Genomic DNA, 25,036 nt, shown 5'->3' on the forward strand with positions numbered 1-25,036 from the left:
TTCCCCCATGCTCTCTCTCCCTCTATCCTCTCTGCCTACATCCTCACACATTGCATCCTCATTCCCAACTTCTTCACTCGGTCCATCCTAACTCTCCCTCAGCCCCCCCTCCCCCACCCCCCCTCCAACCCCCTCCCTCCCTCTCCCACCCCCCCTCCAACCCCCTCCCTACCCCCCTCCCCCTCCAACCCCCTCCCTCCCCCCCTCTCCCTCCCTCCCCCTCCCCACCCTTGCCCCCTCCCATCCTCTGCAGCATCAGCACCACAGTAGCTGCAGTCTCCGGCCCCTGATTGGCTTTCCCGCCTGTCACTCTGCGCGGTTTTTGATGCTGGTTGGCTGTGCTGACGGGGGGCGGGGCTACATTCTGATTGCCTGGACCGGTTGTCACTCGGGTCGACGACGCATTTCCATTGGTGGGAGGGCGGCACCGGGGGCGCGGCGCAGCCATCCGATTGGTGCGCAGCGTGAGGCGGTGACGTCAGAGCGGAGCCCGGCCCACTGCTGTCAAGGCCGCAGCAGAAAGGAGCCGCGAGAGAGACACAGAGAGAGAGAGAGAGAGACAGGTACTCCCGGCCCGGGGGGGGGGACAGGTACTCCCGGCCCGGGGGGGGGAGACAGGTACTCCCGGCCCGGGGGGGGGGAGACAGGTACTCCCGGCCCGGGGGGGGGGGACAGGTACTCCCGGCCCGGGGGGGGGGAGACAGGTACTCCCGGCCCGGGGGGGGGGGACAGGTACTCCCGGCCCGGGGGGGGGGGGGGGGGAGATGGGGGACACCCGGGGGGGGGGGGGGAGGGAGGAGATGGGGGACACCCGGGGGGGGGGGGGGAGGGAGGAGATGGGGGACACCCGGGGGGGGGGGGGAGGGAGGAGATGGGGGACACCCGGGGGGGGGGGGGAGATGGGGGACACCCGGGGGGGGGGGGGGGAGGTGGGGACACCCGGGGTGGGGGGGGAGATGGGGGACACCCGGGGTGGGGGGGGAGATGGGGGACACCCGGGGGGGGGAGATGGGGGACACCCGGGGGGGGGGAGATGGGGGACACCCGGGGGGGGGGGGGGGGAGATGGGGGACACCCGGGGGGGGGGGAGATGGGGGACACCCGGGGGGGGGGGTGGGGAGGTGGGGGACACCCGGGGGGGGGGAGATGGGGGACACCTGGGGGGGGGGGAGGAGGGAGGAGATGGGGGACACCCGGGGGGGGGGGGTAGATGGGGGACACCCGGGGGGGGGGAGATGGGGGACACCCGCGGGGGGGGGGTAGATGGGGGACACCCGGGGGGGGGGGAGAGATGGGGGACACCCGGGGGGGGGGAGATGGGGGACACCCGCGGGGGGGGGGGGAGATGGGGGACACCCGCGGGGGGGGGGGGAGATGGGGGACACCCGGGGGGGGGGGGAGATGGGGGACACCCGGGGGGGGGGAGATGGGGGACACCCGCGGGGGGGGGGGGGGAGATGGGGGACACCCGGGGGGGGGGGGGGAGATGGGGGACACCCGGGGGGGGGGGGAGATGGGGGACACCCGGGGGGGGGGAGATGGGGGACATGGGGACATGAGGAGGAGGAGGAGGAGGAGGTGAGGGTGGTAGGAGCTGGAGAAGGGGGTGACGTGGGGTCATCATGAGGGATACCCCCTCATGAGGGGGATTGGAGGGGGAGGGTGGTTGGAGGAGGAGGGGGTGAGGGTGGTTGGAGGAGGAGGGGGGAGGGTGGTTGGAGGAGGAGGGGGGAGGGTGGTTGGAGGAGGAGGGGGGAGGGTGGTTGGAGGAGGAGGGGGGAGGGTGGTTGGAGGAGGAGGGAGTGAGGGGAGCCGAGGAGGGGGCTCGAGGTGGAGGGGGCGGGGGGTAGGGGTTTTGAGGTGGAAGAGGGGGGAGGGGTTAGCGGAGGGGGTGATGGGTGGAGGAGGAGTGGTTGTAGGGGGGGTGGAGGAGAGGTGAGGGTTGGAGCTGGGGGGGTGGAGCGGAGGAGGAAGGAGCGGAGGGGGCAGGGAGACGGGTGGTGCAAGGTGCTGGAGTGTTGGGAGGGACTGGGACACAGAACTGGATGGTAATACTGCTCAATTTTTCCCGTCTGCCTGGTTAGGGCTGGAACAAGGCGAATACCAAGAACATGTCTTCTTGAATACCTTTAATATCAGAAAATGTTCAAAGGAACGTGCTGGGGGTGTTGTACAGCACTGAGTGACATGGGACACGAGGATAGATGAAAGGAGTATTTTACAGCACAAAGCAGCTCAGAGCTTCGAGGCTGCCGAGGCGCAATCAGCAATAGTGGAGCGATAAAAATTGGGGGGCGAATTAGTGGCGTGCACACATCATTGAGGGTTGATGGGCTGAAGGAGATGACAGGGATGGGGAGGGACGAGGAGGCCGCGCAGGAATTTGTGATGGAGGGCCAGTGTCGGTGAGTGAGCACAGCTGGTGACGGTATCGGGATGATGTGTAAGTGCAGCCAGAAGGTTCACCTGCAGTCAGGAATAACCGCAGGAGTGCGGCCAGGGAGATGGGTGGAGTGCGTCGCGAGGGAGTGCAATCCGATGGCTTGTGTCTTCAGAGATTTATTGGACACCATTTCCCGTGGTCCAGTGTTGGATGTGCAGTCTGATGGTTTTGCAGCCGCAGAGGAGCTGAGCGAGGTGGCGGTCAGGTAGAGCTGGGCGACCTCGGCAGATATGTGAAAGCTGATGCTGTGTTTTCGGATTAGGTCACTGAGAAGTGGCACGGTGGGTTTCCTCCAGGTGCTCCGGTTTCCTCCGCAGGTTAAGCGGATAGGCCATGCTAAATTGCCCCTTAGTGTCCAGGGATGTTCAGGTTAGGATATGGGGATAGGGCTGGGTGGACGTGGGTAGAGTGCTCATTCAGAGGGTCGGTGCAGTTTCCATGTGCCGCATGGCCTCCTGCACTGGAGGGATTCTATGATGAGTGGGGGCAAGATGTGATGGTCAAGGAGAAACCCTTGTGGGATTTGTCATCTGAGAATGCCTTTAAGAAATGGGTGTCTATAAATGGGTGTGTATATAAATATCTCTGGTGAGAGTACCTTTAAGAAATGGGTGTTTACTACTGCAGTGATGTCAGAGAGTGGGTGGAGCTGGGCTGTCTGTCAACTTTTTACTTTTGTTTTGGGCTGTTTGCTGCAGGGTGTGTTTTAGTTTTGTTTTCAGTGTTGGAGCTGAAGCCAGACCAAGCATGTGTACTGCTGTTCTCTCTGCAATCAGAAGACTATCTCTTGATCATTTGGTGAACTCAGAATAATAAATGTTTTCGGTAGTGAATGTAAACCTAATGTGCTCCTGTTAAAAGGTGTTCACTGTATGTTTTAAAAAGGTTAACTTGAGTTCATAGAATAAACATTGTTTTGCTTTAAAAAATACTTTTCCATTTCTGCTGTCCCACACCTGTAGAGTGGGCCGTGTGCTCCCCAGACCACAATCTAGTAAAAGTTGTGGGTCAGGTGAACTCCATGATGCGCTTTGGGGTTCTCGAAACCCTGGCAGATTCCAGATGATAAATGTTGCAGGAGGGGCCAGAGGATGGGTGGAGCTCAGGGTGGGAACTCACTTCAGCAGGATCTCACAATTGGGTGCAGTCAGAGTTCGGTGTGGCAGAGGCACACCAGCCAAGGACCAGTCACCTGCTAAACCCCACCCAGCGCAAGGCAGTGCTTAAACTGTGTACGTTCTGACTCTGATAAAAAGAACACCCGGAAAATGTGAAGGAAATTTGATCTGTCCTTCAAAACGGTTTGATGCGAGTCGGTAAGAGTCGGGGGGGCCAAAGAATTAACTGTGATCGGCAAAAGCAGCAGAGACGACCCGAAGGAAGGTGGTTTTTTCCGCAGCGTGGTGTGGGCTGGGAATGCCCTTCCACAAAGATTCGAGAACAGCTTTCAAACAAGCCTTGTTTAAACGTAACGAGCAGAGAGCTGTGGGGTGGGGGCAGTGGGACTAATGCCGACAGCTCCGCCAAAGGGCCAGCACAGCGGTGATGGGCGGAGTGGTTTCCTTCGGTGCTTTGCTGTCTTGTGGTTAGTGTTGGGTGGGGTTACTGGGTAATGGGGATAGGGTGGAGATGTGGGCCTGGGTAGGGTGCTCTTTCCAAGAGCCGGTGCAGGCTCGATGGGCCGAATGGCCTCCTGTACTGTAAATTCTCTGATTCTATGAACCAGGACTGTTGCCGGGCGCGCTTGGTTCAGGGACCATCCGTGGAGCAAACCGAACCCTTCACAATGGCTCTGTGTAGACCTAGAGGTCGGCGTGTGACTGTTAACTTGTCTGTTCTCTCCACCCATGTGTTTCCAGCGTTTGTTCATGAAAACACATATCGTATGTCATTCTGGTGTGCTGCATGTGCCTAGCCAATAACTGCTTAGATTTCCAGTGTATTATTGCAGTATTGATATTTCAAACATCTCCTCAACCTGAGTAACCTTGTCATTCCCTTTTTATGTCTGGTATACACCACAGTGTGTGTGTGCAGTGCCTAATTGATACAAGTAATCATTACACATCAGCGTTATACTTCTCTTTTAGTTCATCAGACTTTTAAATTGTCATAATTAGCGGAGCCCCCGAGTGCACCTCGCCGTGCTGCCTTTCCACTGGTGACACTTGGGCAACCCAATATTATTGGATTGTTGGGAGAATGAAAGGGAGGTCATGGTTTTGGGTAGAATCTCCGATCGGCGCGCCCACCAGCTGTATTTGAAGAGGAGCGAGTGATGTGGGGAATCAATTGGAATTTGTCTATCGTATGACCTGGGAGGTTAACCCTTTTCCAGACTGAGTGAGTGGCTTTAATGTATTCCCAGCGGTTTATGCTTTACGTAGCTCCTTGCTGTTTTTCATTTTGCACGGTGAATCCGGGAATGAGCCTCTCGCTGAACTGATATCTCTCAGTTCGTGGGAGAGCGGGGTGGGAGGCTGCAATAAAGGTGGTCATATCCTCCCCTCCAGAAAACCTCAGCTTTGCTCCCCATGTCCAACGCAAAAGCCGAAATTAGGTGAACCAGTCTTTTTGTGGATGCTGACCGTCTATCGGTCTATTTCTACCACTTTCTGCTCTTTCTTATCTCCCTCTAGATTTGCAACGTTATTCGAGTGGGGAAGCCTTGTGATCGAGCGGGCTGGCCACCTTGTGATCGAGCGGGCTGGCCACCTTGTGATCGAGGGCCCTGGCCACCTTGCGATCGAGGGCCCTGGCCACCTTGTGATCGAGGGCCCTGGCCACCTTGTGATCGAGGGCTCTGGCCACCTTGTGATCGAGCGGGCTGGCCACCTTGTGATCGAGGGCCCTGGCCACCTTGTGATCGAGCGGGCTGGCCACCTTGTGATCGAGGGCCCTGGCCACCTTGTGATCGAGCGGGCTGGCCACCTTGTGATCGAGGGCCCTGGCCACCTTGTGATCGAGCGGGCTGGCCACCTTGTGATCGAGGGGGCTGGCCACCTTGTGATCGAGGGCCCTGGCCACCTTGTGATCGAGGGCCCTGGCCACCTTGTGATCGAGGGCCCTGGCCACCTTGTGATCGAGGGCCCTGGCCACCTTGTGATCGAGGGCCCTGGCCACCTTGTGATCGAGGGCCCTGGCCACCTTGTGATCGAGGGCCCTGGCCGCCTTGTGATCGAGCGTGCTGGCCACCTTGTCATCGAGGGCCCTGGCCACCTTGTGATCGAGCGGGCTGGCCACCTTGTGATCGAGCGGGCTGGCCACCTTGTGATCGAGGGCCCTGGCCACCTTGTGATCGAGCGGGCTGGCCACCTTGTGATCGAGGGCCCTGGCCACCTTGTGATCGAGCGGGCTGGCCACCTTGTGATCGAGCGGGCTGGCCACCTTGTGATCGAGCGGGCTGGCCACATTGTGATCGAGGGCCCTGGCCACCTTGTGATCGAGGGCCCTGGCCACCTTGTGATCGAGGGCCCTGGCCACCTTGTGATCGAGGGCCCTGGCCACCTTGTGATCGAGCGGGTTGGCCACCTTGTGATCGAGGGCCCTGGCCACCTTGTGATCGAGGAGGCTGGCCACCTTGTGATCGAGGGCCCTGGCCACCTTGTGATCGAGAGCCCTGGCCACCTTGTGATCGAGGAGGCTGGCCACCTTGTGATCGAGGGCCCTGGCCACCTTGTGATCGAGGGCCCTGGCCACCTTGTGATCGAGGGCCCTGGCCACCTTGTGATCGAGGGCCCTGGCCACCTTGTGATCGAGGGCCCTGGCCAACTTGTGATCGAGCGGGCTGGCTACCTTGTGATCGAGGGCCCTGGCCACCTTGTGATCGAGGGCCCTGGCCACCTTGTGATCGAGTGGGCTGGCCACCTTGTGATCGAGCGGGCTGGTCACCTTGTGATCGAGCGGGCTGGCCACCTTGTGATCGAGGGCCCTGGCCACCTTGTGATCGAGGGCCCTGGCCACCTTGTGATCGAGGGGGCTGGCCACCTTGTGATCGAGGGCCCTGGCCACCTTGTGATCGAGGGCCCTGGCCACCTTGTGATCGAGGGGGCTGGCCACCTTGTGATCGAGGGCCCTGGCCACCTTGTGATCGAGGGCCCTGGCCACCTTGTGATCGAGGGCCCTGGCCACCTTGTGATCGAGGGCCCTGGCCACCTTGTGATCGAGGGCCCTGGCCACCTTGTGATCGAGCGGGCTGGCCACCTTGTGATCGAGGGCCCTGGCCACCTTGTGATCGAGGAGGCTGGCCACCTTGTGATCGAGGGCCCTGGCCACCTTGTGATCGAGGGCCCTGGCCACCTTGTGATCGAGGGGGCTGGTCACCTTGTGATCGAGGGCCCTGGCCACCTTGTGATCGAGGGCCCTGGCCACCTTGTGATCGAGGGCCCTGGCCGCATTGTGATCGAGCGGGCTGGCCACCTTGTGATCGAGGGCCCTGGCCACCTTGTGATCGAGGAGGCAGGCCACCTTGTGATCGAGGGCCCTGGCCACCTTGTGATCGAGGGGGCTGGTCACCTTGTGATCGAGGGCCCTGGCCACCTTGTGATTGAGGGCCCTGGCCACCTTGTGATCGAGCGGGCTGGCCGCCTTGTGATCGAGGGCCCTGGCCACCTTGTGATCGAGGGGGCTGGTCACCTTGTGATCGAGGGCCCTGGCCACCTTGTGATCGAGGGCCCTGGCCACCTTGTGATCGAGGGCCCTGGCCGCCTTGTGATCGAGCGGGCTGGCCACCTTGTCATCGAGGGCCCTGGCCACCTTGTGATCGAGCGGGCTGGCCACCTTGTGATCGAGCGGGCTGGCCACCTTGTGATCGAGGGCCCTGGCCACCTTGTGATCGAGGGCCCTGGCCACCTTGTGATCGAGGGCCCTGGCCACCTTGTGATCGAGGGCCCTGGCCACCTTGTGATCGAGGGCCCTGGCCACCTTGTGATCGAGGGCCCTGGCCACCTTGTGATCGAGGGCCCTGGCCACCTTGTGATCGAGCGGGCTGGCCACCTTGTGATCGAGGGCCCTGGCCACCTTGTGATCGAGGAGGCTGGCCACCTTGTGATCGAGGGCCCTGGCCACCTTGTGATCGAGGGCCCTGGCCACCTTGTGATCGAGGGGGCTGGTCACCTTGTGATCGAGGGCCCTGGCCACCTTGTGATCGAGGGCCCTGGCCACCTTGTGATCGAGGGCCCTGGCCGCATTGTGATCGAGCGGGCTGGCCACCTTGTGATCGAGGGCCCTGGCCACCTTGTGATCGAGGAGGCAGGCCACCTTGTGATCGAGGGCCCTGGCCACCTTGTGATCGAGGGGGCTGGTCACCTTGTGATCGAGGGCCCTGGCCACCTTGTGATTGAGGGCCCTGGCCACCTTGTGATCGAGCGGGCTGGCCGCCTTGTGATCGAGGGCCCTGGCCACCTTGTGATCGAGGGGGCTGGTCACCTTGTGATCGAGGGCCCTGGCCACCTTGTGATCGAGGGCCCTGGCCACCTTGTGATCGAGGGCCCTGGCCGCCTTGTGATCGAGCGGGCTGGCCACCTTGTCATCGAGGGCCCTGGCCACCTTGTGATCGAGCGGGCTGGCCACCTTGTGATCGAGCGGGCTGGCCACCTTGTGATCGAGGGCCCTGGCCACCTTGTGATCGAGGGCCCTGGCCACCTTGTGATCGAGGGCCCTGGCCACCTTGTGATCGAGGGCCCTGGCCACCTTGTGATCGAGGGCCCTGGCCACCTTGTGATCGAGGGCCCTGGCCACCTTGTGATCGAGGGCCCTGGCCAACTTGTGATCGAGCGGGCTGGCTACCTTGTGATCGAGGGCCCTGGCCACCTTGTGATCGAGGGCCCTGGCCACCTTGTGATCGAGCGGGCTGGTCACCTTGTGATCGAGCGGGCTGGCCACCTTGTGATCGAGGGCCCTGGCCACCTTGTGATCGAGGGCCCTGGCCACCTTGTGATCGAGGGCCCTGGCCACATTGTGATCGAGGGGGCTGGCCACCTTGTGATCGAGGGCCCTGGCCACCTTGTGATCGAGGGCCCTGGCCACCTTGTGATCGAGGGGGCTGGCCACCTTGTGATCGAGGGCCCTGGCCACCTTGTGATCGAGGGCCCTGGCCACCTTGTGATCGAGGGCCCTGGCCACCTTGTGATCGAGGGCCCTGGCCACCTTGTGATCGAGCGGGCTGGTCACCTTGTGATCGAGGGCCCTGGCCGCCTTGTGATCGAGGGCCCTGGCCGCCTTGTGATCGAGGGCCCTGGCCACCTTGTGATCGAGGGCCCTGGCCACCTTGTGATCGAGGGCCCTGGCCACCTTGTGATCGAGCGGGCTGGTCACCTTGTGATCGAGGGCCCTGGCCACCTTGTGATCGAGGGCCCTGGCCACCTTGTGATCGAGGGCCCTGGCCACCTTGTGATCGAGCGGGCTGGCCACCTTGTCATCGAGGGGGCTGGTCACCTTGTGATCGAGGGGGCTGGCCACCTTGTGATCGAGCGGGCTAGTCACCTTGTGATCGAGCGGGCTGTCCACCTTGTGATCGAGCGGGCTGTCCACCTTGTGATCGAGCGGGCTGTCCACCTTGTGATCGAGGGCCCTGGCCACCTTGTGATCGAGGGCCCTGGCCACCTTGTGATCGAGGGCCCTGGCCGCATTGTGATCGAGCGGGCTGGCCACCTTGTGATCGAGGGCCCTGGCCACCTTGTGATCGAGGGGGCTGGTCACCTTGTGATCGAGGGCCCTGGCCACCTTGTGATCGAGGGCCCTGGCCACCTTGTGATCGAGCGGGCTGGCCGCCTTGTGATCGAGGGCCCTGGCCACCTTGTGATCGAGGGGGCTGGTCACCTTGTGATCGAGGGCCCTGGCCACCTTGTGATCGAGGGCCCTGGTCACCTTGTGATCGAAGGCCCTGGCCACCTTGTGATCGAGGGCCCTGGCCACCTTGTGATCGAGGGCCCTGGCCACCTTGTGATCGAGGGCCCTGGCCACCTTGTGATCGAGGGCCCTGGCCACCTTGTGATCGAGGGCCCTGGCCACCTTGTGATCGAGGGCCCTGGCCACCTTGTGATCGAGGGGGCTGGTCACCTTGTGATCGAGCGGGCTGGCCACCTTGTGATCGAGGGCCCTGGCCACCTTGTGATCGAGCGGGCTGGCCACCTTGTGATCGAGCGGGCTGGCCACCTTGTGATCGAGCGGGCTGGCCACCTTGTGATCGAGGGCCCTGGCCACCTTGTGATCGAGCGGGCTGGCCACCTTGTGATCGAGGGCCCTGGCCACCTTGTGATCGAGCGGGCTGGCCGGCTTGTGATCGAGGGCCCTGGCCACCTTGTGATCGAGCGGGCTGGCCGCCTTGTGATCGAGGGCCCTGGCCACCTTGTGATCGAGGGCCCTGGCCACCTTGTGATCGAGGGCCCTGGCCACCTTGTGATCGAGGGCCCTGGTCACCTTGTGATCGAGCGGGCTGGCCACCTTGTGATCGAGGGCCCTGGCCACCTTGTGATCGAGGGGGCTGGCCACCTTGTGATCGAGGGGGCTGGTCACCTTGTGATCGAGGGCCCTGGTCACCTTGTGATCGAGGGCCCTGGCCACCTTGTGATCGAGGGGGCTGGTCACCTTGTGATCGAGGGCCCTGGTCACCTTGTGATCGAGGGCCCTGGTCACCTTGTGATCGAGGGCCCTGGTCACCTTGTGATCGAGGGCCCTGGTCACCTTGTGATCGAGGGCCCTGGCCACCTTGTGATCGAGGGCCCTGGTCACCTTGTGATCGAGGGCCCTGGCCACCTTGTGATCGAGGGCCCTGGCCACCTTGTGATCGAGGGCCCTGGTCACCTTGTGATCGAGGGCCCTGGTCACCTTGTGATCGAGGTGGCTGGCCACCTTGTGATCGAGAGCCCTGGCCACCTTGTGATCGAGGGCCCTGGTCACCTTGTGATCGAGGGCCCTGGCCACCTTGTGATCGAGGGCCCTGGTCACCTTGTGATCGAGGGCCCTGGCCACCTTGTGATCGAGCGGGCTGGTCACCTTGTGATCGAGCGGGCTGGCCACCTTGTGATCGAGGGCCCTGGCCACCTTGTGATCGAGGGCCCTGGCCACCTTGTGATCGAGGGCCCTGGCCACCTTGTGATCGAGGGCCCTGGCCACCTTGTGATCGAGGGCCCTGGCCACCTTGTGATCGAGGGCCCTGGCCACCTTGTGATCGAGGGCCCTGGCCACCTTGTGATCGAGGGCCCTGGCCACCTTGTGATCGAGGGCCCTGGTCACCTTGTGATCGAGGGCCCTGGTCACCTTGTGATCGAGGGCCCTGGTCACCTTGTGATCGAGGGGGCTGGCCACCTTGTGATCGAGCGGGCTGGCCACCTTGTGATCGAGGGCCCTGGCCACCTTGTGATCGAGGGCCCTGGCCACCTTGTGATCGAGGGCCCTGGTCACCTTGTGATCGAGCGGGCTGGCCACCTTGTGATCGAGGGCCCTGGCCACCTTGTGATCGAGGGCCCTGGTCACCTTGTGATCGAGGGCCCTGGTCACCTTGTGATCGAGCGGGCTGGCCACCTTGTGATCGAGGGCCCTGGCCACCTTGTGATCGAGGGCCCTGGCCACCTTGTGATCGAGGGGGCTGGCCACCTTGTGATCGAGGGCCCTGGTCACCTTGTGATCGAGGGCCCTGGTCACCTTGTGATCGAGCGGGCTGGCCACCTTGTGATCGAGGGCCCTGGCCACCTTGTGATGGAGCGGGCTGGCCACCTTGTGATCGAGCGGGCTGGCCACCTTGTGATCGAGGGCCCTGGTCACCTTGTGATCGAGGGCCCTGGCCACCTTGTGATCGAGGGCCCTGGTCACCTTGTGATCGAGGGCCCTGGCCACCTTGTGATCGAGGGGGCTGGCCACCTTGTGATCGAGGGCCCTGGCCACCTTGTGATCGAGGGCCCTGGTCACCTTGTGATCGAGGGCCCTGGCCACCTTGTGATCGAGGGCACTGGCCACCTTGTGATCGAGGGCCCTGGCCACCTTGTGATCGAGCGGGCTGGCCAGCTTGTGATCGAGGAGGCTGGCCACCTTGTGATCGAGGAGGCTGGCCACCTTGTGATCGAGGGCCCTGGCCGCCTTCTGATCGAGGGCCCTGGCCACCTTGTGATCGAGCGGGTTGGCCACCTTGTGATCGAGGGCCCTGGCCACCTTGTGATCGAGGGCCCTGGCCACCTTGTGATCGAGGGGGCTGCTCACCTTGTGATCGAGGGCCCTGTCCGCCTTGTGATCGAGGGCCCTGGCCACCTTGTGATCGAGCGGGCTGGCCACCTTGTGATCGAGGGCCCTGGCCACCTTGTGATCGAGGGGGCTGCTCACCTTGTGATCGAGGGCCCTGGCCACCTTGTGATCGAGGGCCCTGGCCACCTTGTGATCGAGGGCCCTGGCCACCTTGTGATCGAGGGCCCTGGCCACCTTGTGATCGAGAGCCCTGGCCACCTTGTGATCGAGGGCCCTGGCCACCTTGTGATCGAGCGGGCTGGCCACCTTGTGATCGAGCGGGCTGGCCACCTTGTGATCGAGGGGGCAGGCCACCTTGTGATCGAGGGGGCAGGCCACCTTGTGATCGAGGGGGCAGGCCACCTTGTGATCGAGGGGGCTGGTCACCTTGTGATCGAGCGGGCTGGCCACCTTGTGATCGAGGGCCCTGGCCACCTTGTGATCGAGGGCCCTGGCCACCTTGTGATCGAGGGGGCTGGTCACCTTGTGATCGAGCGGGCTGGCCACTTTGTGATCGAGCGGGCTGGCCACCTTGTGATCGAGGGCCCTGGCCACCTTGTGATCGAGGGCCCTGGCCACCTTGTGATCGAGGGGGCTGGTCACCTTGTGATCGAGGGCCCTGGCCACCTTGTGATCGAGGGCCCTGGCCACCTTGTGATCGAGGGCCCTGGCCACCTTGTGATCGAGGGCCCTGGCCACCTTGTGATCGAGGGGGCTGGTCACCTTGTGATCGAGGGCCCTGGCCACCTTGTGATCGAGGGCCCTGGCCACCTTGTGATCGAGGGCCCTGGCCACCTTGTGATCGAGCGGGGTGGCCACCTTGTGATCGAGGGGGCTGGTCACCTTGTGATCGAGCGGGCTGGTCACCTTGTGATCGAGGGCCCTGGCCACCTTGTGATCGAGGGCCCTGGCCACCTTGTGATCGAGCGGGGTGGCCACCTTGTGATCGAGGGGGGTGGCCACCTTGTGATCGAGGGCCCTGGCCACCTTGTGATCGAGGGCCCTGGCCACCTTGTGATCGAGCGGGCTGGCCACCTTGTGATGGAGCGGGGTGGCCACCTTGTGATCGAGGGGGCTGGTCACCTTGTGATCGAGGGCCCTGGCCACCTTGTGATCGAGTGCCCTGGCCACCTTGTGATCGAGGGCCCTGGCCACCTTGTGATCGAGCGGGCTGGTCACCTTGTGATCGAGGGGGCTGGCTACCTTGTGATCGAGGGCCCTGGCCACCTTGTGATCGAGGGCCCTGGCTACCTTGTGATCGAGGGGGCTGGCCACCTTGTGATCGAGGGCCCTGGCCAGCTTGTGATCGAGCGGGCTGGCCACCTTGTGATCGAGGGCCCTGGCCACCTTGTGATCGAGCGGGCTGGCCACCTTGTGATCAAGGGCCCTGGCCACCTTGTGATCGAGGGCCCTGGCCACCTTGTGATCGAGCGGGCTGGCCACCATGTGATCGAGGGCCCTGGCCACCTTGTGATCGAGGGCCCTGGCCACCTTGTGATCGAGGGCCCTGGCCACCTTGTGATCGAGGGGGCTGGCCACCTTGTGATCGAGGGGGCTGGCCACCTTGTGATCGAGGGGGCTGGCCACCTTGTGATCGAGGGCCCTGGCCACCTTGTGATCGAGCGGGCTGGTCACCTCGTGATCGAGCGGGCTGGTCACCTTGTGATCGCGGGCCCTGGCCACCTTGTGATCGAGGGGGCTGGCCACCTTGTGATCGAGCGGGCTGGCTACCTTGTGATCGAGGGCCCTGGCCACCTTGTGATCGAGGGCCCTGGCCACCTTGTGATCGAGGGCCCTGGCCACCTTGTGATCGAGGGCCCTGGCCACCTTGTGATCGAGCGCACTGGCCACCTTGTGATCGAGGACCCTGGCCACCTTGTGATCGAGGGCCCTGGCCACCTTGTGATCGAGGGCCCTGGCCACCTTGTGATCGAGGGCCCTGGCCACCTTGTGATCGAGGGCCCTGGCCACCTTGTGATCGAGGGCCCTGGCCACCTTGTGATCGAGGGGGCTGGCCACCTTGTGATCGAGCGGGCTGGTCACCTTGTGATTGAGCGGGCTGGCCACCTTGTGATCGAGGGGGCTGGCTACCTTGTGATCGAGGGGGCTGGCCACCTTGTGATCGAGCGGGCTGGTCACCTTGTGATTGAGCGGGCTGGCCACCTTGTGATCGAGGGCCCTGGCCACCTTGTGATCGAGCGAGCTGGTCACCTTGTGATCGAGAGCCCTGGCCACCTTGTGATCGAGCGGACTGGCCACCTTGTGATCGAGGGGGCTGGCCACCTTGTGATCGAGGGCCCTGGCCATCTTGTGATCGAGCGGACTGGCCACCTTGTGATCGAGGGCCCTGGCCACCTTGTGATCGAGGGCCCTGGCCACCTTGTGATCGAGGGCCCTGGCCACCTTGTGATCGAGCGGACTGGCCACCTTGTGATCGAGCGGACTGGCCACCTTGTGATCGAGGGCTCTGGCCACCTTGTGATCGAGGGGGCTGGCCACCTTGTGATCGAGGGCCCTGGCCGCCTTGTGATCGAGCGGGCTGGTCACCTTGTGATCGAGCGGGCTGGCTACCTTGTGATCGAGGGCCCTGGCCACCTTGTGATCGAGGGCCCTGGCCACCTTGTGATCGAGGGCCCTGGCCACCTTGTGATCGAGGGCCCTGGCCACCTTGTGATCGAGGGCCCTGGCCACCTTTTAATCGAGGGCCCTGGCCACCTTGTGATCGAGGGCCCTGGCCACCTTGTGATCGAGGGCCCTGGCCACCTTGTGATCGAGGGCCCTGGCCACCTTGTGATCGAGCGTGCTGGCCACCTTGTGATCGAGGGCCCTGGCCACCTTGTGATCGAGGGCCCTGGCCACCTTGTGATCGAGGGCCCTGGCCACCTTGTGATCGAGCGGGCTGGCCACCTTGTGATCGAGGGCCCTGGCCACCTTGTGATCGAGGGCCCTGGCCACCTTGTGATCGAGTGGGCTGGCCACCTTGTGATCGAGCGGGCTGGTCACCTTGTGATTGAGCGGGCTGGCCACCTTGTGATCGAGGGGGCTGGCCACCTTGTGATCGAGCGGGCTGGTCACCTTGTGATCGAGAGCCCTGGCCACCTTGTGATCGAGCGGACTGGCCACCTTGTGATCGAGGGGGCTGGCCACCTTGTGATCGAGGGCCCTGGCCACCTTGTGATCGAGCGGACTGGCCACCTTGTGATCGAGGGCCCTGGCCACCTTGTGATCGAGGGCCCTGGCCACCTTGTGATCGAGGGCCCTGGCCACCTTGTGATCGAGCGGACTGGCCACCTTGTGATCGAGCGGACTGGCCACCTTGTGATCGAGCGGACTGGCCACCTTGTGATCGAGGGCTCTGGCCACCTTGTGAATGAGGGGGCTGGCCACCTTGTGATCGAGGGCCCTGGCCACCTTGTGATCGAGGGGGCTGGCCACCTTGTGATCGAGGGCCCTGGCCGCCTTGTGATCGAGCGGGCTGGTCACCTCGTGATCGAGCGGGCTGGCTACCTTGTGATCGAGGGCCCTGGCCACCTTGTGATCGAGGGCCCTGGCCACCTTGTGATCGAGGGCCCTGGCCACCTTGTGATCGAGGGCCCTGGCCACCTTGTGATCGAGGGCCCTGGCCACCTTGTGATCGAGGGCCCTGGCCACCTTGTGATCGAGGGCCCTGGCCACCTTGAGATCGAGGGCCCTGGCCACCTTGTGATCGAGGGCCCTGGCCACCTTGTGATCGAGGGCCCTGGCCACCTTGTGATCGAGGGCCCTGGCCACCTTGTGATCGAGGGACCTGGCTACCTTGTGATCGAGGGCCCTGGCCACCTTGTGATCGAGGGCCCTGGCCACCTTGTGATCGAGGGCCCTGGCCACCTTGTGATCGAGGGCCCTGGCCACCTTGTGATCGAGGGGGCTGGCCACCTTGTGATCGAGGGCCCTGGCCACCTTGTGATCGAGGGGGCTGGCTACCTTGTGATCGAGGGCCCTGGCCACCTTGTGATCGAGGGCCCTGGCCACCTTGTGATCGAGGGGGCTGGTCACCTTGTGATCGAGGGGGCTGGCCACCTTGTGATCGAGGGCCCTGGCCACCTTGTGATCGAGGGCCCTGGCCACCTTGTGATCGAGGGGGCTGGCCACCTTGTGATCGAGGGGGCTGGCCACCTTGTGATCGAGGGGGCTGGCCACCTTGTGATCGAGGGGGCTGGCCACCTTGTGATCGAGGGGGCTGGCCACCTTGTGATCGAGGGCCCTGGCCACCTTGTGATCGAGGGCCCTGGCCACCTTGTGATCGAGGGCCCTGGCCACCTTGTGATCGAGGGCCCTGGCCACCTTGTGATCGAGGGGGCTGGCCACCTTGTGATCGAGGGGGCTGGCCACCTTGTGATCGAGGGGGCTGGCCACCTTGTGATCGAGGGCCCTGGCCACCTTGTGATCGAGGGCCCTGGCCACCTTGTGATCGAGGGCCCTGGCCACCTTGTGATCGAGGGCCCTGGCCACCTTGTGATCGAGGGCCCTGGCCACCTTGTGATCGAGGGCCCTGGCCACCTTGTGATCGAGGGTCCTGGCCACCTTGTGATCGAGGGGGCTGGCCACCTTGTGATCGAGGGGGCTGGCCACCTTGATATCGAGGGGGCTGGCCACCTTGATATCGAGGGGGCTGGCCACCTTGTGATCGAGGGGGCTGGCCACCTTGTGATCGAGGGGGCTGGCCACCTTGTGATCGAGGGGGCTGGCCACCTTGTGATCGAGGGGGCTGGCCACCTTGTGATCGAGGGGGCTGGCCACCTTGTGATCGAGGGCCCTGGCCACCTTGTGATCGAGCGGGCTGGCCACCTTGTGATCGAGGGCCCTGGCCACCTTGTGATCGAGGGCCCTGGCCACCTTGTGATCGAGGGCCCTGGCCACCTTGTGATCGAGGGGGCTGGCCACCTTGTGATCGAGCGGGCTGGCCACCTTGTGATCGAGCGGGCAGGTCACCTTGTGATCGAGGGCCCTGGCCACCTTGTGATCGAGGGCCCTGGCCACCTTGTGATCGAGGGCCCTGGCCACCTTGTGATCGAGGGGGCTGGTCACCTTGTGATCGAGGGCCCTGGCCACCTTGTGATCGAGCGGGCTGGTCACCTTGTGATCGAGGGCCCTGGCTACCTTGTGATCGAGGGGCCTGGCCACCTTGTGATCGAGCGGGCTGGCTACCTTGTGATCGAGGGCCCTGGCCACCTTGTGATCGAGCGGGCTGGCCACCTTGTGATCGAGCGGGCTGGCCACCTTGTGATCGAGGGCCCTGGCTACCTTGTGATCGAGCGGGCTGGCTACCTTGTGATCGAGGGCCCTGGCCACCTTGTGATCGAGCGCGCTGGTCACCTTGTGATCGAGCGCGCTGGTCACCTTGTGATCGAGGGCCCTGGCCACCTTGTGATCGAGGGGGCTGGCCACCTTGTGATCGAGGAGGCTGGCCACCTTGTGATCGAGGGGGCTGGCCACCTTGTGATCTGGATGAGGCTGTGACTGTAGCGAGGGAGTCTGGATGAGGCTGTGACTGTAGTGAGGGGAGTCTGGTTGAGCCAGTGACTGTAGTGAGGGGAGTCTGGATGAGGCTGTGACTGTAGCGAGGGGAGTGTGGATGAGGCTGTGACTGTAGCGAGGGGAGTCTGGATGAGGCTGTGACTGTAGCGAGGGGAGTCTGGATGAGGCTGTGACTGTAGCAAGGGGAGTCTGGATGAGGCTGTGACTGTACCGAGGGGAGTCTGGATGAGGCTGTGACTGTAGTGAGGGGAGTCTGGTTGAGCCAGTGACTGTAGTGAGGGGAGTCTTGATGAGGCTGTGACTGTAGTGAGGGGAGTCTGGTTGAGCCAGTGACTGTAGTGAGGGGAGTCTGGATGAGGCTGTGACTGTAGTGAGCCGAGTCTGGATCAGGCTGTGACGGTAGCGAGGGGAGTCTGGATGAGGCTGTGACTGTAGCAAGGGGAGTCTGGATGAGGCTGTGACTGTAGTGAGGGGAGTCTTGATGAGGCTGTGACTGTAGCGAGGGGAGTCTGGATGAGGCTGTGACTGTAGCGAGCGGAGTCTGGATGAGGCTGTGACTGTAGCGAGGGGAGTCTGGATGAGGCTGTGACTGTAGTGGGGAGAGTCTTGATGAGGCTGTGACTGTAGTGAGGGGAGTCTGGATGAGGCTGTGACTGTAGCGAGGGGAGTCTGGATGAGGCTGTGGCTGTAGCGAGTGGAGTCTGGATGAGGCTGTGACTGTAGCAAGGGGAGTCTGGATGTGGCTGTGACTTTAGCAAGGGGAGTCTGGATGAGGCTGTGACTGTAGCAAGGGGAGTCTGGATGAGGCTGTGACTGTAGCAAGGGGAGTCTGGATGAGGCTGTGACTGTAGCGAGCGGAGTCTGGATGAGGCTGTGACGGTAGCGAGGGGATTCTGGATGAGGCTGTGACTGTAGCGAGGGGACACTGGATGAGGCTGCGACTGTAGCGAGGGGAGTCTGGATGAGGCAGTGACTGTAGTGAGGGGAGTCTGGTTGAGCCAGTGACTGTACCGAGGGGAGTCTGGATGAGGCTGTGACTGTACCGAGGGGAGTCTGGATGAGGCTGTGACTGTAGCGAGGGGAGTCTGGATCAGGCTGTGACGAAGGAGGTTGAGGGGCGACCTGATAGAGGTATACAAAATTATGAGGGGCATAGACAGAGTGGATAGTCAGAGGCTTTTCCCCAGGGTAGAGGGGTCAATTACTAGGGGGCATAGGTTTAAGGTGAGAGGGGCAAAGTTTAGAGTAGATGTACGAGGCAAGTTTTTTACGCAGAGTGTAGTGGGTGCCTGGAACTCACTACCGGAGGAGGTAGTGGAGGCAGGGACGATAGGGACATTTAAGGGGCATCTTGACAAATATATGAATAGGATGGGAATAGAAGGATACGGACCCAGGAAGTGTAGAAGATTGTAGTTTAGTCGGGCAGTATGGTCGGCACGGGCTTGGAGGGCCGAAGGGCCTGTTCCTGTGCTGTACATTTCTTTGTTCTTTGTTCTTTTGGTAGCGAGGGGAGTCTGGATCAAGCTGTGACTGTAGTGAGGGGACTCTGGATCAGGCTGTGACTGTAGCGAGGGGATTCTGGATGAGGCTGTGACTGTAGCGAGGGGAGTCTGGATGTGGCTGTGACTGTAGCAAGGGGAGTCTGGATGTGGCTGTGACGAGCGAGGGGATTCTGGATGAGGCAGTGACTGTAGCGATCCGAGTCTGGATAAGGCTGTGACTGTAGTGGGGAGAGTCTGGATGAGGCTGTGACTGTAGTGGGGAGAGTCTGGATGAGGCTGTGACTGTAGTGGGGAGAGTCTGGATGAGGCTGTGACTGTAGTGGGGAGAGTCTGGATGAGGCTGTGACTGTAGTGGGGAGAGTCTGGATGAGGCTGTGACTGTAGTGGGGAGGGTCTGGATGAGGCTGTGACTGTAGTGAGGGGAGTCTGGATGAGGCTGTGACTGTAGTGGGGAGAGTCTGGATGAGGCTGTGACTGTAGTGAGGGAAGTCTGGATGAGGCTGTGACTGTAGTGGGGAGAGTCTGGATGAGGCTGTGACTGTAGTGGGGAGAGTCTGGATGAGGCTGTGACTGTAGTGGGGAGGGTCTGGATGAGGCTGTGACTGTAGTGAGGGGAGTCTTGATGAGGCTGTGACTGTAGTGATGGGAGTCTGGATGAGGCTGTGACTGTAGTGAGGGGAGTCTGGATGAGGCAGTGACTGTAGTGAGGGGAGTCTGGATGAGGCAGTGACTGTAGTGAGTGGAGTCTGGATGAGGCAGTGACTGTAGCAAGGGGAGTCTGGATGAGGCTGTGACTGTAGTGAGCCGAGTCTGGATCAGGCTGTGACTGTAGTGAGTGGAGTCTGGATGAGGCTGTGACTGTAGTGAGGGGAGTCTGGATGAGGCTGTGACTGTAGTGAGGGGAGTCTGGATGAGGCAGTGACTGTAGTGGGGAGAGTCTGGATGAAGCTGTGACTGTATTTTTGACTGTAGTGAATGGGGTCACAGAGTGAGACAGGGAATTTCCCATGAGAAACAATGTTTTGCTGCCTCTGGGAGGTAGATGTTGAGGTGTTGGATGGAGTAGGAAAGAGATTTCCTGCCCTGAGCCTGCAAACTGCCTCGAAGACCCCTGGCACCTGGGTCAGCGCTGCTTCCTGACTACGCTGCGATCTTTCAGACCTGACGTTAAGCTTCCTGAAATCCCTTGTTGCTATCCAGAGAATTGAGCGAGTTAGCCTGTCTTTGCCACTGCTCCCCTGCTCCTTTATAACATAGTGAACTGCTGGCTTCTGGATTGCTTTGTGTGAAAATAATTGTGCCCAAATGCTTCAGAGCAGCAAAAGTAATTAATTGCTGCATGTCCTCACTGGAACGAAGGAGGTTGAGGGGCGACCTGATAGAGGTATACAAAATTATGAGGGGCATAGACAGAGTGGATAGTCAGAGGCTTTTCCCCAGGGTAGAGGGGTCAATTACTAGGGGGCATAGGTTTAAGGTGAGAGGGGCAAAGTTTAGAGTAGATGTACGAGGCAAGTTTTTTACGCAGAGGGTAGTGGGTGCCTGGAACTCACTACCGGAGGAGGTAGTGGAGGCAGGGACGATAGGGACATTTAAGGGGCATCTTGACAAATATATGAATAGGATGGGAATAGAAGGATACGGACCCAGGAAGTGTAGAAGATTGTAGTTTAGTCGGGCAGTATGGTCGGCACGGGCTTGGAGGGCCGAAGGGCCTGTTCCTGTGCTGTACATTTCTTTGTTCTTTGTTCTTTGTTGTTTGTCCTCAAGACGGCTTTGGGCCGTCTTGAGGACATGCAGCAAATTCCTGCATTTCATATGAAATGAAGATCGCTTTTCGTCACAAGTAGGCTTCGAGGAAGTTACTGTGAAAAGCCCCGAGTCGCCACATTCCGGCACCTGTTCGGGGAGGCTGGTACGGCTGGTATGAGAGAAAGTGTGACAAAGGAGTAAAATGGATTGCAGTGGGCATGTGTATAACTGCTGTCGGAACTGAGAGGAGCGAAGGTGATTCTTGGGACATGGTACATCGTGTGGTGGGGAGGCTCTCTGTGATGCTGCATTGAGGCCATCTTTCCAGTGTCTGAGCTGCAAACCTCTTTCTTATTCCATTTGCCTGGCTAATATATTCCTGCTCAATGGAGCGAAGTGTTTGGACCTGAAGCCCTCTGCAGGTGAAGGATCTTGAGGGGTATTTACGCGGGTGTATCTGTGAGAATCAAAGACATCTTTCTTCAGTGTGCAAGCCAGACCTTCTAGAAAGCCGACTTCTTTGAAGTCTGTTCCATCTTCCATGTTTATTTTATTGTGTGGCTTGTGTTCCTCTGATGCGTGTGTAACTAATAGAGGAGGCGATGGTGCAGTGAGCAGGAGCAAGGTTATATTGAGCTCGGATTGGCCTTGACACGCCCCATAGAGACTATGATGGAAGCAGGTTTCAGAGGGAAATGAATCTCTCCGTTCCCCCAGACCAAATGCTGTTGATGAAAATGGAGCCTTCACTCATGAAGGCAAAATCATAGTAGAAATCACGTTGAGAAACCCTGTTATTGACAGTTAATCTCAGAATCCTTTGTCTGTTTTGACTTCAGGAAGTGTCCACTGGATTTGGGAAGAGGAGGATTCATTTTGATCTTGCTCATTTTGTTCCTCCTAAGAGTGTGCAATGTTACAGTAAGCAGTACCTTACTGGTAGATTGAAGCAGGCTGCAGGCCCCGTCCCCCAAGCAGGCTGCAGGCCCCGTCCCCCAAGCAGGCTGCAGGCCCCGTCCCCCAAGCAGGCTGCAGGCCCCGTCCCCCAAGCAGGCTGCAGGCCCCGTCCCCCCAAGCAGGCTGCAGGCCCCGTCCCCCAAGCAGGCTGCAGGCCCCGTCCCTGAAGCAGGCTGCAGGCCCCGTCCCTGAAGCAGGCTGCAGGCCCCGTCCCCCAAGCAGGCTGCAGGCCCCGTCCCCCAAGCAGGCTGCAGGCCCCGTCCCCCAAGCAGGCTGCAGGCCCCGTCCCCCAAGCAGGCTGCAGGCCCCGTCCCCCAAGCAGGCTGCAGGCCCCGTCCCCCAAGCAGGCTGCAGGCCCCGTCCCCCAAGCAGGCTGCAGGCCCCGTCCCCCAAGCAGGCTGCAGGCCCCGTCCCCCAAGCAGGCTGCAGGCCCCGTCCCCCAAGCAGGCTGCAGGCCCCGTCCCCCAAGCTTATCTGTTTCCCTTTTGAAAACCTCAATTTAAATCTGCTTCTGCCATGCTCTCGTGCCATGCGTTCCGAATCAAAACCGCTCGCTGCGTGAAGATATCTTTCCTCGTGTCGCTTATTGCTTCTTTGCCAGTCGCCTTGAATTTGTGCCCTCTGCTTCGCCACCCTTTCAACAACGGGAGCAGTTTCTCTCTGTCTGCTCTCTCCCTGTCTGCTCTCTCCTGACCACTTGCCGTTTTGACCAAGGTGAATGGCCCCAGATGCTCCAATCTATCCACGGAACTGAAGGCACTCGTCCTCGGAACCATTCTTGTGAAACGCTCCTGCACTTTCTCTGACGCCTTCACGCCCTTCCTATCGCGTGTTGCCAATTGGACCCAATACTCCATTTTAGGTTGAACCGGTTTGTACTCTATGTGAAAGCCTAGATCTGATGTGCCTTTTTAACCTCTCTCGCGACCTGCCAAGCCACCGTACAACCATTTGTGCACTCCTGCCCCCATCTCTGTCTGTTCTGGCAGACACTTTAGAATTGTGTATTTATTTTCTGAGGCCTCTGGCCTATTACCAAACAAAAATCACTTCGCTGGATTAAGTTTTATCTGCCGCAGGTAGATCCATTCCACGAGTCCTTCTGTGTGCTCGGGAAGTCTCTCACTATCCCTCTCTCGATCGCAATACTTCAAAGTTGCGTCACCTGCAAATGTTGAAATTGTGTTCTGTACATCCACACCCTGATTATTGAAGCAGATCAGGAAAAGAAAAGATAGACCTACTCGGTGAAGCTTCTTCTCCCAGAGAGTGGTCGGCCTGTGGAGTTCGCTACCACCGGAAGTAGTTGAGGCCAAAACATTCTCCGTTTTCAAGAAGCAGTCAGATATGGCACTGTGGGCTCAATGTGATCACAGGATATGCGGAGATAGCGGGGGCAGGATCAGCCTTGATGATGATTGGCAGAGCAGGCTCGAAGTGCCTTCCGCAACCCCAATGATTTACTTCTGAAGTGTAATGAATGTTGTAATATAAGGATCGTGCCAGTAAGGATCCAGACCCAGCAATGTGATCATGTCCAGTTACTCCTCCTTTGGGATGTCGATTAAGCGATAGATATTGGCCATCCCCTGATCGTCTTTGAAATTGTGGGATCATTTATGTACCCCTGAGGGGGCAGTTTAATGTCTCACTTGGAAATGGTGCCTCTGACAGTATCGGCCACCTCCTGCACTGATGTCGATTTTGCCCTTGTGTTCCTGAAGTGGTGCTTGAACCCAGAACCTCAAGTAGGGTCACTGCAATTCAGACGTGGCTTAGTCCTGACCACTGGAGGGCCCTGCTGTTTACCTTCCTCCAGTCTGAAAAAAGCAACTGTTTCCTGCCACTCGTCCCACTTCAACTTTGCTGCACGCCTATCGTGGAGTTTATCAGTTGCCTTTTGGAAGCCCAAATGCACCGTGTCAACTGCATTACCCTCATCAACCCTCTGTCACCTCATCCCAAAGCTCAATCAACTTAGTTTAACACAATTTGCGTTTCACAAATCCTTGCCGACTTCTCCTGATTAATCTGCACTTGTTCCAAGTGGCGGTTAATCTTTCCTGGATTATCGCCTCTCCAAGCTTTCTGATGCCGTGGGTTAAAGTGGACAGGCCTGTTGTGTCTCCTGAACACCACCTGAAGGGGGCAGTATTTGCAAATCTCCAATCCCCCTTTAATGATAATCCTTATTGTCACAAGTGGGCTCACATTAACACTGCAATGAAGTTACTGTGAAAATCCCCCAGTCGCCACATTCCGGCGGCTATTCGGGTACACACAGGGAGAATTCAGAATGTCCAATTCACCTAATAGCACGTCTTTCTGGACTTGTGGGAGGAAATCAGAGCACCCGAGGAAACCCACGCAGACACGGGGAGAACGTCCAGACTCCACACAGACAGTGACCCAAACCAGGAATCGAACCCTGGACCCACTATGATACCGTGCCAGTTAGAGTCATATCTGACACAAAGGATGTTGGTTGGAGGTCAGTCATCTCAGCTCCAGGACATCACTGCAGGAGTTCCTCAGGGTAGTGTCCTCGGCCCAGCCACCTCCAGCTGCTTCCTCAGTCACCTCCCTTCCATCATAAGGTCAGAAGTGGGGATGTTTGCTGATGACAGTACAATGTTCAGCACCATCCTTGACTCCTCAGATAATGAAGCAGTCCCTGTCCAAAAGCAGCAAGACCCGGGCAGTATCCAGGCTCGGGCTGACAAGTGGCAAGTTACATTTGTGCCACACAAGTGCCAGGCAATGACCATCTCCGACAAGAGAGGGTCTAACCATCGCCCCTTGACATTCAATGGCATTACCATCGCTGAATCCCCCACAGTCAACATCCTGGAGGGTTACCATTGATCAGAAACTGAACTGGTCTCAGCCACATTAATGCTGTAACTGCCAGGGTTGGTCAAAAGCAGGAATTGTGTGGCGAGTAACTCAACTCCTCACCCCCTCCAGAGTCTGTCCACCTTCTACAAGACAGAAGTCAGGAGTGTGATGGAATACTCTCTACTTGCCTGGATGACTTGTTTTTATTCGTCCATGGGATGTGGCCGTCGCTGGCTGGGCTAGTATTTATTCCTGAGAGCATTCTAAAAGGCACCCACATTGCTGTGGGCCTGGAGTCACGTGTAGGCCAGACCGGGTAAGGACGGCAGATTTCCTTCCCTAAAGGACATTAGTGACCCAGATGGGTTTTTACAACAATCGACAATGGTTTTATGGTCATCATTAGACTTTTAATTCCAGATTTTTAGTGAATTTAGATTTCGCCACCTGTCCTGGTGGGATTTGAATCCGGGTCCCGAGAGCCCTGGGTCTCTGGGTTACTAGTCCAGTGACAATACCACTACCCCACTGCCAACTCCAACAACACTCCACTCGATGCCATCCAGGACAAAGCTTCATTGGCATCCCATCTACAAACATTCATTCCCTCCATCGATTGGCAGCGTCAGTACCACCTACAGGATGCACTGCAGGAACTCATCAAGGTTTCTTCAATAGAATCTTAGTCAAAAAGGCCTACATTGCTTGCCTTCATTGGCCGGGGCATTGAGTATAAGAATTGGCAAGTCATGTTGCAGCTGTATAGAACCTTAGTTAGGCCACACTTGGAGTATAGTGTTCAATTCTG

General features: G+C 60.0%; 1 protein-coding gene across 1 annotated transcript in view; it reads left to right on the forward strand.

Annotated features, from left to right (window-relative positions):
- The first annotated feature begins 464 nt into the window (after window positions 1-464).
- Window positions 465-25,036, forward strand: part of LOC140403263 (EVI5-like protein) — a 572,353-nt gene continuing 547,781 nt past the window's right edge. Inside the window, exon 1 of the mRNA XM_072491040.1 lies at window positions 465-563. The gene's annotated coding sequence lies outside the window, so the exon portion shown is untranslated. The remainder of the gene's footprint in view (window positions 564-25,036) is intronic.

This window comes from Scyliorhinus torazame, chromosome 27 (genome assembly GCF_047496885.1).
Source record: "Scyliorhinus torazame isolate Kashiwa2021f chromosome 27, sScyTor2.1, whole genome shotgun sequence".
In the NCBI taxonomy this organism is placed as follows: domain Eukaryota; kingdom Metazoa; phylum Chordata; class Chondrichthyes; order Carcharhiniformes; family Scyliorhinidae; genus Scyliorhinus; species Scyliorhinus torazame.